The sequence below is a fragment of the Chelonia mydas genome, chromosome 4, assembly GCF_015237465.2.
Source record: "Chelonia mydas isolate rCheMyd1 chromosome 4, rCheMyd1.pri.v2, whole genome shotgun sequence".
NCBI lineage: Eukaryota > Metazoa > Chordata > Testudines > Cheloniidae > Chelonia > Chelonia mydas.
Genome location: NC_057852.1, coordinates 20,727,472 through 20,741,804, shown reverse-complemented (window position 1 = coordinate 20,741,804; position 14,333 = coordinate 20,727,472). Strand labels below are relative to the sequence as shown.

The 14,333-nt window shown below is 41.3% G+C and overlaps 1 protein-coding gene across 18 annotated transcripts in view; it reads left to right on the top strand.

The window, feature by feature from the left end:
- MAPK10 (mitogen-activated protein kinase 10) overlaps window positions 1-14,333 on the top strand; it is a 318,269-nt gene that overhangs the window by 53,276 nt on the left and 250,660 nt on the right. For 3 of the 18 annotated variants that reach the window (XM_043545077.1, XM_043545082.1, XM_027828954.3), the window contains exon 1: window positions 11,361-11,894. The exons of 3 other annotated variants lie outside the window; for them this stretch is intronic. The gene's annotated coding sequence lies outside the window, so the exon portion shown is untranslated. 12 more of the 18 variants (XM_043545078.1, XM_043545083.1, XM_043545080.1 and 9 more) reach the window with 8 other exon arrangements.

Sequence of the window (14,333 nt, the reverse complement as noted above, 5' to 3'; positions counted from 1 at the left end):
ACATTTTGCTGGTGGATGGAGGCCTTCAATAGTTATTCTAATCCAGTGCGGATCCAGGATCAGGTAATGTGGAAACACCAAAGAGAAGTGTAGGAGATAAAACTATTAGCCAGGCTTTTTTAAACAAAGCCATCAGGAAAAAATGGTTACATGTATGCCTCTAGTGACCTGGTACTTCTACAGAAGTGGTTCTTAACCTTTTTGGGCTCAAGACCATATGTAAATGTTTTATGGCCTGTCATGACCCAGTAAATAGTCTGGGAGTGGAGGTCCAGTGGTGGTTTTAGTCGAGTCCTGCCAAGCACTCCACCCACAGTGGCAGCTCCTGTGCTGTGGGGCTGGTTTGGCTTGGCTCTCTACACCTGGGCGTTGCAATCTCCAGGGTTGCAACACTGCTCGGGTTTGGCCCTGCCCCAATGACTGGACCCAATTTGGGAGAGTGGAGTTATTTCACACCCATAGTGGATGTAGCTATGCTGATATAACTTTCCAGTGTAGAGCAGGGCCTAGACTAAGACTTCCATTGTGCCTTTAATTCAAAGGCTGAAATGAAGCGCTCCACTCAAGATTCATCTCTTCCCTGTATGATTAGTAATCACTAGAATATGCTCTGCTTTTTAAAGCAACCCTTTGCTCCATCCCTGAACCTCCTGAGGTACAGCACAGGCTTTCATTCAGATCCTGAATTTAGGTAAAGAGAGAAACATTGCCCCGCCCCCGCCACGGCCCATGTGTCAGTTCACTTTTTATGCTGGGTTTTATTTATCTTTTTATTTTGCCTCCATAAACAGGAATGAATCTTTTTGAAGTGGTTCTCCTTTGTGGCTGATTAAAATGGTATACGTTACTGCAGTCTTTACCCAGTGAAACAATTAAACCAGCTTTAAGAATGAACCCAGGGATCAGGCCCTGCAATTATTCTAAATAATGTGTGCTTCTGTAGAATTTGTAATATGCATTGTATCAGGCTGGTATTGTTAGGGACATCCTATTAAATAAGCTGATGCATCTTTACAAGTCTGTTCTAGTACACAATAAACTATACTAATACAAAATGCAAAGATATTTTCCAGTAATGGCTTCTTTTTCTTGGACTTGCTCTGTAATCTGGAAGATGAGATAGAATTGGGTTTGGTTTTTTTTAGGTCACTATAATAAATGAGTAAAGGGGCAGAATCAGTGCTCTGTCTGTAGACATAGAGACTCTGCAGCAATACTTAGCTTATCATGTAGCGATACTCAAGCTTCAGTGTTGAAAATATGTGGCTTTTATTTTAGTTTGAATTTGGCTAGCTTCAATTTCCAAACACTGGATCATCTTATGCCTTTGTCTACTAAAAAGCCTTTTCACTGGGTAGGTACTTCTAGATCATGTTCAAATCACCTGCCAGCTTTCTCTTCATTAACCGGACAGATTAAGCTCTTTGTTACTCACTGTAAGGTAGGTTTTCCAGTCCTCAGTTTTCACTTTTCCTCTTTCCAGTTAAGGCTTCCCCTGCACCATGGCAGAATAGCATGAAAGAAGGTGAGTTGAGTGGTGGTGGTGGTGGAGGAATAAGATATGAAGAAATTAGTCTGTACTATATCCAGGCCATTATGTTTGGTTTGGAATTGAATTAGTTTCATACCAACCTTCTATACTAAAGCACAGTATGATATACCCCCTTCTTCAACTAAGCAAGCTTGCATATAATGGTCACTTAACTATTATTTTATGCTAGCGTCAGTATAAACATATGGAGCTGTGCTAATCTGACATGGAGCTGAACAATTTCACTATGTCCAATATGCATACCTCTTAATATGCAAGTAAACAGGTGCATTGCAGAACTAGTGGGTCTGAGGATTTCTTTTTGTGCATCTGCTGAATGTAACTGTCACATGTTTCAACAAGTTCCATTTTAAGTCAAGACAATGAGATAATGATATATTACTTAGGGCACCATTTCCCCCTCATCCAAGCTGTGCTCTGCACTGGGGAGGCTAGGGGGAAAGGCCATCAGGGATTGAGTTATGGATCCCTGATTCTGTGCTGGCTAGCCCCAGCATGAGTTAGAGTAGCCTCCTGAGCCACTCTCTCTTTGTGAGTGCCCTCTGGGGTAGGAGGGCTCCACAACATCTCTTCTCAGTGTCATGTGTAGTCTGCACTCTGCCCTTATTCAGTATTTCAGAGCCCTCAGCAATGTTTCTTTGGGGTGCATGTACAGAATAAGCAAATTGTTTTTGTTTTCTCTGAGCAGTTCATCACCTCCCTCATGTATAGCTAACCTACGCTATGGGTACCCGCATGGCCTGCAGTATGCCAACATTTTTATTACTGACTTAGAATGCTTCCTCAGCTCTCGCCCCCTTACACCCGTACTCTACTTGCGCTACACTGATGAAATCTCCATCATCTGGACCCATGGGAAGGAGGTCCTTAATGAATTCCACCATGATTTCAACAATTTCCATCCCACCATCAACCTCAGTCTGGACCAGTCCACACAAGAGGTCCACTTCCTAGACACTACAGTGCTAATAAGCGATGGTCACATAAACACCACTCTATACCGGAAACCTACTGACGGCTACACTTACCTACATGCCTCCGGACCACATCACATGATCCATTGTCTACAGCCAAGCTCTAAGATACAACCGCATTTGTTCCGATGTCTTAGACAGACACCTACAAGATCTCTATCAAGCATTCTTAAAACTACAGTACCCACCTGGGGAAGCGAGGAAACACACTGACAGAGTGAGACGGGTACCCAGAAGTCACCTACTACAGGACAGGCCCAACAAAGAAAGTAACAGAACGCCACTAGCCATCACCAACAGCCCCCAATTAAAATGTCTCCAGCGCATCATCAAGGATCTACAACCTATCCTGAAGGACGATCCCTCACGCTCACAGACCTTGGGGAACAGGCCAGTCCTTGCTTTCAGACAGACCCGCAACCTGACGCAAATACTCACCAGCAACTACACACCACACAACAAAACACCAACCCAGGAACCAAACCCTGCAACAAACCCCGGTGCCAACTCTGTCCACATATCTATTCAAGGGACACCATCATAACATGTAACCACATCAGCCACACTATCAGGGGCTCATTCACCTGCACATCTACCAATGTGATATATGCCATCATGTGCCAGCAGTGCCCCTCTGCTATGTACATTGGCCAAACCGGACAGTCTCTACGCAAAAGAATAAATGGACACAAATCTGACATCAGGAATCGTAACATTCAAAAACTGTAGGCGAACATTTCAATCTCCCTGGTCACTCAATAACAGACCTGAAAGTGGCAATTCTTCAACAAAAAAACTTCAGAAACAGACTCCAACGTGAAACTGCAGAACTGGAATTAATTTGCGAACTGGACACCATCAGATTAGGCCTGAATAAAGACTGGAAGTGGTTGGGTCATTACAAAACTTAAACCTAATTTCCCCAATACTAAGTTCTCCCTACTGTTACTCACACCTTCTTGTCAACTGTCTGAAATGGGCCACTCTCATTACCACTTCAAAAGTTATTTTTCCTCCCTTGGTATCCTGCTGTCAATTGAATTATCTCGTTAGACTGACCTCACACTTGGTAAGGCAACTCGCATCTTTTCATGTATTTATACTTGCTCATGTATTTTCCACTCCATGCATCTGATGAAGTGGGTTCTAGCCAATGAAAGTTTATGCCCAAATAAATTTGTTAGTCTCTAAGGTGCCACAAGGACTCCTCGTTGTTTTAACCTATCAATGGACCTATCATACTTGTTAACTGACTCCTGCATCTTATTGTACCTAGCTATGAGTCAACTTTCAAGGAGCAGTGTTAACTTGAATGTGAGGCTAGAACCAGTCAGTCACCATCAGCATGAGACGCAGTTTTCAAATCCTAACATACAATACTTAAATTTCCATTTTTGGAGAAGGCTGACCATTCCCCTTGGCAGGGACTAGAAGGTTCAGCATGCCCAGGATAAAAAGAAAGAGCAACAGGCGGACTTTTTTTGAAGCTATAGTCCTCTTTCCAAGCCTGGCCAGTGACTTTTTTTTTTTTATACAACATCCTGAGAAGATAAATCTGGGAGAACCAAATGCAAGTGACAAGTCAATCCATGCCATTTGTCAGCAAACATGGTACTTGCTCATCAGGACAAAGTGCAGCTGGCTATCAAGTCCTATAACCCCAATCTTGCAGTTGCAGCTGAAGTTAGTTGATCTCCACATGGATAAGAATCAGGGCTTATCAGGTGGGAAAAAAAATAAGTTTGAACAAAATGGATGTGTGTGCCACAGCTGAACACCACTTGCAACGACAAGAAACCTTTAAATAAAAGTAATTTACCAGAAAAGGTTTTAGAAATTCTTGAGAAACAAATATGGCTCCCAGTAGAAAAATAAGTCTTGTTACCTGTAAATCTGGATTAATTATTGAAGTCAGTGTAATTTATCAATCTAGTTGTTCACACCGCACTCATTAACCATCATATCTGAGCAACCCTGTATTTATGGTAGAGTAACACAGCAGAGTTTGGCCCAACAAATCTAAACCCCATTTGTAGTACCATTTTATTATGGGGATGAGGGTAAGGCTGTTCTGGGAAGTCAAGTTCAATGCAGGAATGTGTTCTTCTGAACCGTGCACTCACAAAAGTTGTTAAAATGATAAGTATTTATACAGCAAATAATATCTTCGGGAAAGCTGGGCACCATCTGCCACAACCTAATTTAATTTTCTGGCTATAGCAGGGTGAACTTGCAGTTTAAAATTTTTCCATAAAAGTCCAGAGTGGGTGTGTTAAGGCTCCAGATTAAACTTATGAAACTTGTTGCATGATTCTTGTACTCCCACAGTCTATCAATGGGAGATGTACATACTTGTTTTTTCTGAAACAATTTTATATTCTTCTTACTGCTTTATAGCTCTGGAATCACTTATAATTGATAAATGACTTGTTTATGTGCAGGGAAAATTGATCACGCAAGTATTCACTGTGGAAAACCTAATACATATTTGAAATGTGTGAATGACAATTTTTAAAATTAAATCGAGTGGGAGCAATTCTTTTTAGTTTTAAGTATTTGCTTTGTCTTCTTCAGATGGTGATTCATTAATATATAGACTCATTGCTATGGTCTGTAAAAAACAAACAAACAAACAAACAAAAAAAACAGGTAGCCCAGGATTGTACAGAGAGTGGTGGTGAAGATGGAAATGCTTGCTTTAAAATGACTGCAGAATGGGAGTGAAGTTTATCCTTTGATGAACTAGAGTTTTATATTGCTGCCTTTTTACTATGTGTAGTAGCTGAATAGATACTAAAATATTTTGAAACGATTAAAAATAGCAATGTAAGTCACAGCTGCAGTAACTAACAAATTCATATCACAAAGCCCCAATCCTGCAATCGCTTATGCACTTAAATACTTCTGGCCCAATTTTGGGTCTCATCCAATGCCTACTGAAGTAAATGGGATTCTTTCTACTGACTTCCACAGGCTTCAGATCAGTGCTCTCACTGCAATATTACACCACATGGGAAATTTTTTCCTAGTCTTGGCTGATTATCAGTTTATCCTCTCAATTTTTATTTTAGCTGGTTGAACTGAAAATGTTGATTTTAGCAACTAAGGAGAGTGTCAACCAATGGTGTAGTTCATAATCCTGCTGTAGTGGTACTCCATGGGTGTTTTGCTGCAGACTATATAGTGGGAGCAGAATCAGGCTGTAAAGCAGTGTATGCTTTAGAGGTCCATTTTCCAGGAGGCTTTTGTCTGCCCTCTACTAGGAGATCCATCAGAGGAGTGGCTGTGTGGCCGGAAATCACGTTAGTGTTTCTCCCCACTTTCCATCTTGAAAACAAGCCCTGTATCACTGACTGGAACACAAAGATGCTACCTTACTTGTTTCCTGACTGAGTCAAAGAGTATGTCTATACTGCAGAATGTGTAGACATGGCTGAGCTAGCTTTAATCTCGCTAGTTGCAGTGCTAGAGTGGTGAAGCCATGGCAGCCCTGTTTCAGTGGGGGCTGTACAAGCTGTCCTGAAACGAAAGGTAATTATTCAGGTGGCTAGCCCACGCTGACGTCTGTGCAGCTGCAGCATTACCGCTCCAGTATTTAAGCTAGCTTGCGTACGTCTACGTAAACTGCAATTACACCCTTGGATTGCAATGTAGACATGCCAATAGAACTCTTCCAGTGCTGGCACACCTGCTGCTTTCATAGTTGCCACTTCCTTTATAATGCCATCTATGGAGGGAGAGTTGCATATAACATCTATTGATCGTGGGCAAAAGACACAGCTGATTTGCCTCTTTATTTGCATAGGAATTGATCATTTATCCACATCTATCAGTTTTATTAACTAAATGTATGAACAAGCATTGGAGCTGAGTGTGAATGAGAATCTCACATCCAATCCCCTATCTTCTTGTATTCCAAGTGTATTCTCTTTTTATATGCGTGGTACAGTACTGGATATGAGCAATTCCAGATATGCTGTAGGAAGATCGAGTTCAAAGGAAAGTGCTTTCTGTCCACAAAAAGGATATAACAGATGTCTATTCACCCATTCATTTGCTGGGCTACAAAATTTAGAAGGGCATATTTGGGAACCTATTGTTTTGAAAATAAAACATGAATATTTTTGTGCAAAGTTTTGCCTTACCAGTAAGTCTATTTTAGAAGCACAAAGTGAACAGAGATGTTTCCAAAGCACGCAATTCAGTAAGGAATGTATTTTGCAGTCAGTGGGCTTCCTACCTATCCCCACATTGTAAAGATATTCTGAAAGGATTGAGAGATTACATTTGCCTTCCCCACAACCCTTCCTGTATTCAGTTTATTGTTCCCTTTGCTTACCATGGTGTGAGTTTCACAACCCTGACCTTTAAAGAGCCTGGTAATGTGGGAGACTGGACCCTGTGGGGTCCAGTCCAGAAAAAGAAAAAAGAGTGCTAAAATGCTTTCACATTGTATCTGGCCACTGCAGTATCACCCTGAGCTCAGTTCCAAGCCAGGATACATTTTATAGGATCTTACTGTGCCTTAGCCAAGCCACAGAGCCATTTCAGCAAGGCACTGCATAAAGCAAGTTGTAATTGCTACAGATGTGTGTGAAGAGAAATGCTGATAAATCTGTGACTGCCTATAGGAAGCACAATTCCTTTATCACAAAAACCAGCATTTGGGAAGGTGCAATTTTCTATTGGCTTGGTTGTTCAAAAGACAAATACCCTAATTACTTTCTGAAGCCTTTGCTACATCTGAAAGAGTGTAGGCTCTTTTCTTTCCCAGTCTTTTTTCGTGGATTGTAAATGGGCCAGAAAACAGAGCCGAGCTGACTTCAGCAGGGCTTTGCACTGGCTCCTGTATTTCTAGGAACACACCTCTTTGCAGGACAAGGGCCCAAACTGTCCCGGGGCTCAGTGGGAAGGACTCTCTGTGGGTGATCTTTTTTTTTTTGGTTTGTAGTAGAGCTGAGGTTCAAAAAAAGTGTCAATTATGTGGGAAATTTTTTAAATATGTTTTGATTAGAAACAAATGATACGTTGAAACTTTGAATTGATGTGATTAGAAATTTTGACCTAGAAGATGAATAGCAGTGGCCGTTGTTGAGTTTATTCAATGAGCAGGAGAAGGGAAGAGTGGCTCATCCCTAGGAGGCCCCCCATGGATAGTGGAAGGGAGACTTCAACAGGAATTAGGTGCCTAGGCATTTCTGAAAATTCTACTAGGTGCTTGTGTGTCTTTAGGTGCCTAAATAGCACCTCGTCTTCAAAGTCCGAGCTGAGTGCCTGTGCGCTAGACAATACTACTTCAATTTTATTGTCTGGCTTCTGATTGGTGAAGAAGAGCTTGAAACTTTTGTAACGGGCTATTAACTTGTTGGGAGGAAAAATTACTGGACACAGGCTCCAGTTACTCTTTTCTAGCCTATTTTTATTTTTATTACACACACCGTCTTTGTTTTTAACCATTTTTTGCTGAAGGTAATAACAAAATCAGCAGCAGACTTTACATATAACCACACAGCAGTTCTCTGGTAAAACAGAGCTGTGAGCTTTAACTCTCCAGCCAATCTGCTTCACTCCAACATTGCTTCTGAAATTGTGGCCTGTTGTACTCAGGTGATGTGTCACTCTAAAACCTCATAGGTATAGAGTCACCATGTCTTTATCTCTGAATAAAACAAAGGACAAACATGTTTAATCTATTATGTTTAAAGAGGAACTCAATAGATGGGTCTATTTATTTGTATTAACCGTAGTGCCCAGGGACCCTAATGAAATATCATAGTGCTAGCTTTACTCCCCCCCCCCCAATTTGAAAGTATGTTCTTTCCCCATTGGTCCTTCTGGTCAGGTGCCAACTAGGTTAATGGAACTGATTCACCTCTTACAGGTAAGTGATTCTGTACCTCTGGACAGGAGGGATTTGATGGTACTGCATATATAAAGGTTGTTACCCTTCCCTTTATATTTATGACACATGCTGTGGAAGAACTAGCTTCTGAGAACTCACAGTATAGGATTATGATAACGTGCAATAGATGAAACTGACAAATAGGGTGGAGAGGATGAGATCAGTAAAGTGAGCACATTTTAAATAATCATTAGTCCCACCTGTCTCGCTATTGTCAGAATGCAGTGTAATGTAGGCATCATGTCTAAGAAAGTCTACAGGAGGTATTTGAAGCAAAAGGAGGTGACAGCAGCTGTACGGATTTTGATAGATTTCCCATGCGCATGGGATGAAAGCTTGTGTACTAAATATGGTGGATAATAAGGAAGCTTGGTGGATGTTTATGGGGAGAGCTTCCCGAGCATGAGGAGCAGTGTGGGAGGAAGCACAAAAGTGCTTGGTAGAAAATTTAACAAGTATTGTAGCTAGAGGAAGCTGGCCTCATGGACTGGTTAGAGGCGAGTGTTGACCGTTTAATAACAAATTAGGGATGATATGTAGGGTTGGGATGGGCAGAGGGTCTTGAAAGTGAATACAAACTACTTATGTCTGATGCAATAGAGAGAAGGGGGAATCAGTGGACTGATGCAAAGAGAAGGATGATGTGAAAGTTACGGGCTCGGAAAATTGTCTTTGGAGCAGCATTCTGAATGGATGTGATTGGGGAAAGATTGGATTAGTCAAGGCCCGAGAAAAGGATGTTTCAGTCATGGAAACATGAGATGATGATGTGGAGAAGTTTTGGCTCTGTGGCTGGATAAGAAAACTGTATCTTAAAGATGTTATGCAGAAAGAATCAGCAAGACCTGGAAATAGCCTGGATATGAGAATCTAGAGAGAGGTCCAAGTTGAAGAGGACACTCAGGTTATGGGCCTGAGTGACATACAGGATGGGAGAGTGATTGGCTTGTGATGAGGAAAGTCACATTCAGCTGAGGTGGAAACTTCTTTGGAGGAAACCTCTTTGATACTGAACATTTTAATAAGATCTAATGTCAGTGAAAATAAAGGTGGCAGGTTAGTTCTGTTCAGTTTACAGACTTAGGGTTGGCAATATTGTCAATAAGAGATGTATTCTTTGTTGGTTGCTTCAGGTCTCAAGTTCTGTCCCTGATATGCAGTCATGCCCACCTTACCTTCTGTAGTTGGTTTCTCCAGTTATTCCCAAACTCCCACCCTTTCCCTCTGTTTCCTTTCAGTACTTTCTGCCATACATGAAGCTCACCCACCTTGCAGTATGCACTGGTAATGGATGAGTAGTGCTGGTGGAGATGATGCTTAATTGTCACTTTGTAAGCCACTGCAAAGTGCTACAATGATTGTCATGGGCAGTTGGCATGCATGAGCTGCAGCTAACTTTATGTCTGATTCTTGGGTAATCCAAAGGAATATCTCATCACGTTATTGAAACAAAAAGGAACCAGCCATCAATCCTCACATTGGGTTTGCCACAGATTTTCCTGTGTATGCCCTATGAATGCTAATGGTTCACTTAAAAACACTCATAATTAGCAAAAACATGACATACTTGAGTTGTTGTTTTGGTTGGCAACCGGGTATCTCTGATATAATAGCAAAGTTCAAAGTTAACATATAGGTCTGAGTTAAAATAATCTGGTATTGAGTAGAGTCCCTAGTAGAAGAGAAGATTGCAGTGATGGCTAGAGAATTACTCAAATCCATTAGGGTGTATGGAGTATTCACATTATATTTGACCCTGTATTTCTTTGTGACAGCAGTTTAGTTCTTTCTGTAATGGAAATGAAATACTATGAAGGATTTCAATACATTGCTTGTATATCTTATATTTTATTATTTGTATTGCCGAAGTGCCTAAAGGCTCCAACTGAGATCAGAGTCCCATTGTGGTAGGCACTGTACAAACTCACAAACAGATACTTCTTGTCCTTAAGAGACTAGAATCTAAGCAGACAAAGGGAGGGAGAGTTAACGCTATTCTCATTTTAGAAAATGGGAACTTAAGGCACAGAGGGGTTAAATGACTTGCCCAATGTCACACAGGAAGGCTGTGGCAGGACCAGGAGTTGAATCCAGGCCTCCTGAGGTCTGGTTCAGTGCATTAACCAAAGACCATCTTTCCCCTTGCTGTTGAACAGCAAAAGGGCAGAGCAACTGCTGAGACATGTAAAGCAAATGTGCCTCAAATGGCAACTATTTTGACAGTGCTAGTTGCATAACCCCTAAATTGGAAGACTCCAGAAATCTGAACAAAGTCTGTCAAGTCAAACTACACTAGTATCTATCTACCAACCAACTGGCTATCTGGAGCTGCAAGGTACACAACGGTGGCATCCTGAGTATCCAGCTAAAAGGCACAGCATACTGGTAACAAAGAACAAAGCCATGGTCCTGCCCTAGAGGCTCTATCCTCATAGATGCACTACTTGCCTATGCTTCTTTATATAAGGGATGGTATAGGGAAGGGAGTAACTCCCTGCTGTTTGTTGTAGTTTAGCTATTTGAGCACAAAGCTGGAATGGATCACAAAAGGTGTGTTTTTGGGTTCCCTGCATAGTTCCCTGTGTGCGCAGCAGCCAGTGCAAACAAGAGGTCAGAGCTGCGTGAAGTGAATCCTTTCTGTTGTTACCTACTCTTTATACAGGCTAGCTCCCTGATGTTGCAGATGCCCGCGCTGCTGGTGCTGGCAACGGCTACAGAAGGCTATTCAGCCTCCCTTTGCAGTCTGCTCTAGCCCCTGATTCACAGGGAGATACAGTAGCTCTAGCAGCAGATTAGACTGACTTTTTTCTCTTCTCTCTTTTTCTCTCCCCCCACCCTCGAGACCTCTGAGCTTTGACGTCACGTGTGCTCCTTTCAGTTGCCATAGCAGCCCCATTCCCCAAGCCCTCTGCCTGTCTCCTCTGGTAGGTTCCACAATGGTACAGCCAGCATCACGCTGCACAATGGTTTCCAGGCAGTGAAAGAGGGTGATTCAGCAAGCCACTCTTTCTTCCCCTTTTATTTCATTATTATCATATGTTTTCCCTCCCTTTTCCCCCCTCTGCTTTATTTTTTTCCCCAGGGATTTTATTTAGTACACTTTTTAAAAAAATTGGTTTGCCTTGAAGTCACCTGCCCATCATTTTAATTATTATTATTTTTTTTTATACCCCATCTCTTCCTCCTCAGTTTGGAATGTGGTTAAAAATACCACGTAAGGTTGCAGTTTGAGGGAAGGGTTGCTGTACCGGGAGCATAGTTCGCAGGCACGGAATGGTAGGTGGTTGATACTAATATTCTATGACTAACCTGCCTTTGCAGGGTGGGGTGATGAATATTGATTGTTGATTTAAAAAAAAAAAGAGAGCGAGAGAGCCAGGTTAACGAAGTAAACTGCTAACCGATGCAAGAAGGCAGCAGTGTTACAGAGTTTGTGGCCGGAGGACCATCATTTTCCTGTTTTTGGGTGTGTATGAACATTTCTCTTCGGGCTGTTTAGGTGACCGGTGGTTTTAGGAGCAGTGCAGAGGCACAGCATGGATGGGGTGATAGTGATTTAACAGCTGGTGCATGTAAACAGTAGGGCTGTACTCAGCCTCCTTACCTCTGAAACTGCTGGGGCTTTCTTTGGGAGATAACTCTTGGCTTTTAATTCAGCAACGTAAACATTTTGTTTGGGTGTGTATGGGTCTAGAGCTATATAAAATAATAACTGTATAGTCATTTTTAAAAAGGAATTGCTGTTACTAAACACCTTTTGTGATCCAGAAGCTTAAAGAACTGGCCTCTTGCATAGGGGTTAAATTTAAAAAAAAAGATGGTCTGGGGGGAAGAATGAGTGTGTCAGAAAAATTGTGGTGTTGGGATGTGTGTGGTAGTTGATGGAAATTGTAGGCAGATGGAGGGATGTCTTGAAGGAAGTGATCTCTTAAGGTAGGCTTTACTCCGTTTCATGACTTCCAGATGTAATTAAACAAAAACTGCTGTATTTTATAGAAACACCAGAAGCCCTTAGAAAAATTATGTGCAAAATAATTGCCCAGTGGTATGGTACAGAAGAGAATCCAACAATTTTTTTGACTGCAGTGAAATCAATGTAGCTTTACGGAAAAATCCTCACGCAGCTCTGGCAGCAGAGTTATTGCAACAGAATTAACTATTTTGCTTTTTTCTTTTGCAAAGGGGGTCTTATTACAAAATAATATGCATTTCCCTTGGAGAGTGAAATGGCACAGCCATGTCTAATAATCAAACCTGTTCCCCCGGAGAATCTGAATGGGCTTGTACCTTAAGTGATTGTTAGCTTGTTTACATGGGCTCCTTTTTACTGCATAGCCTCACCATATCCTCAGTGCATCCTTCCCCTTCTGTGATTTGTTCAGTGTGACTTTTGCAAGAGACCTGGTGAAAGATGAACCCCAAGCCAAAATATAAATACAGATTTTACCAAGGGAAATGAAGACACAGAGGGAGCATTTTTATGGGGAAATATTAAATAACATAGTATGCATTGTCAAATCAAGGATCCTCTCTGAAATGAGTTGGCTGCAGGACATAGATATTTTGTCATGCATGGCTAATTTTTTTTTAAAAAACGGGGGGTGGAGGAGTGAGAGCATGCATGTACATTATACTGGAATTGTTTGGGTTATGTTCCGCCACATGCAAACACATTTGATTCAGATTACCTGGACATAAGGAGATGTATAAACACCGTGATCCTCTGACCCTAATTCAAAACATGTCAGTATCGGTGACTGCGTAGTATATGCTCGAGTAAAGTGCCTTCTTTTCCCTGTTTTTCCTTCTGCCTGCTGGGTACTTTTTCTAGACTCCAAAGTGGCATAAAAATACCTGTTTTTGTTGGATGGGGCAATTGATTTTTCTCCATTGGGAACACAAATGTGAATCACAGACATGGTTGGACCTCAGAAAGCCATTAAACTGTATATTTTCTCTCCCACTCTCTCATATTCACATACATGCAATGTTACACACTTGCTCTAAAACAGCAGCAGGATAATTTGTTAGGGTCCTGTTGTTTTAGTATGGTGTTATTGAGGAGCTTTATGATTCCAGAAACATTTCTAAAGGGGATAAGGGCAAAAAGCACTTAACATGAAATATTAGCTGCCTTCAGCTGACTCTGCTTGCATGCTTGATATTAGAGAACATTTCTCTTGTTGTTGAGAGAAGTGTGTATGTGCTGGAAGAGTCGGTTTATGAGCAGATCCCAGCAGGGGTGAATGTGTTGTTTGCTGTCTGTCTCTGGCATGTCTGCAGCCATTATTTAATGATTTCATAGTAATGGTCAATAATTGCAAGGCATGATATTGTTCAAGTGTTGATTTTTTGAAAGATAGATTTGATATTACAATGAGAGATCTACCAAATTTCCCTTTGTGTTATCCTTTTGGAATATTATAGAGCCCAGTCCTGCTTCGCATTGTGTTGCAAAACTCTCCTTAACCTCAGTGGGAGCAAAAGCAGGCCTCAAAAGAATCAGACTCCTTTATTATGCATACACATACACTATTTTAAAAAAATCCAATTATTGGAAAATACAGAATTAAGAAAAAAGTCCTTGCTTTAAAACGTAAATGTAAACTACAATGCAGTGCAAAAGAACACCATTCTTTAGATGGTTCCTGAATAGCAAAAACTATAAACATCATTCTGGTGAGAACTAAATTCAAAGCAAGGCTTTGATGTGCTGTTCAGAGTGGAGAGCGCTCCAAATCACTTAAACCTCGGATTATCCAGGTCACATTTTTAGTTCATAGTAGCCCTAGTAGAAATGATGACATTAAAAAAATCTAATCATTGCTTTGCTATCGTTCGTGCTGCTTTATTTCTTCATTGAGGTAGCAGACAGGAAGGAAAAAAAGATTTCGCTGAACCAGAA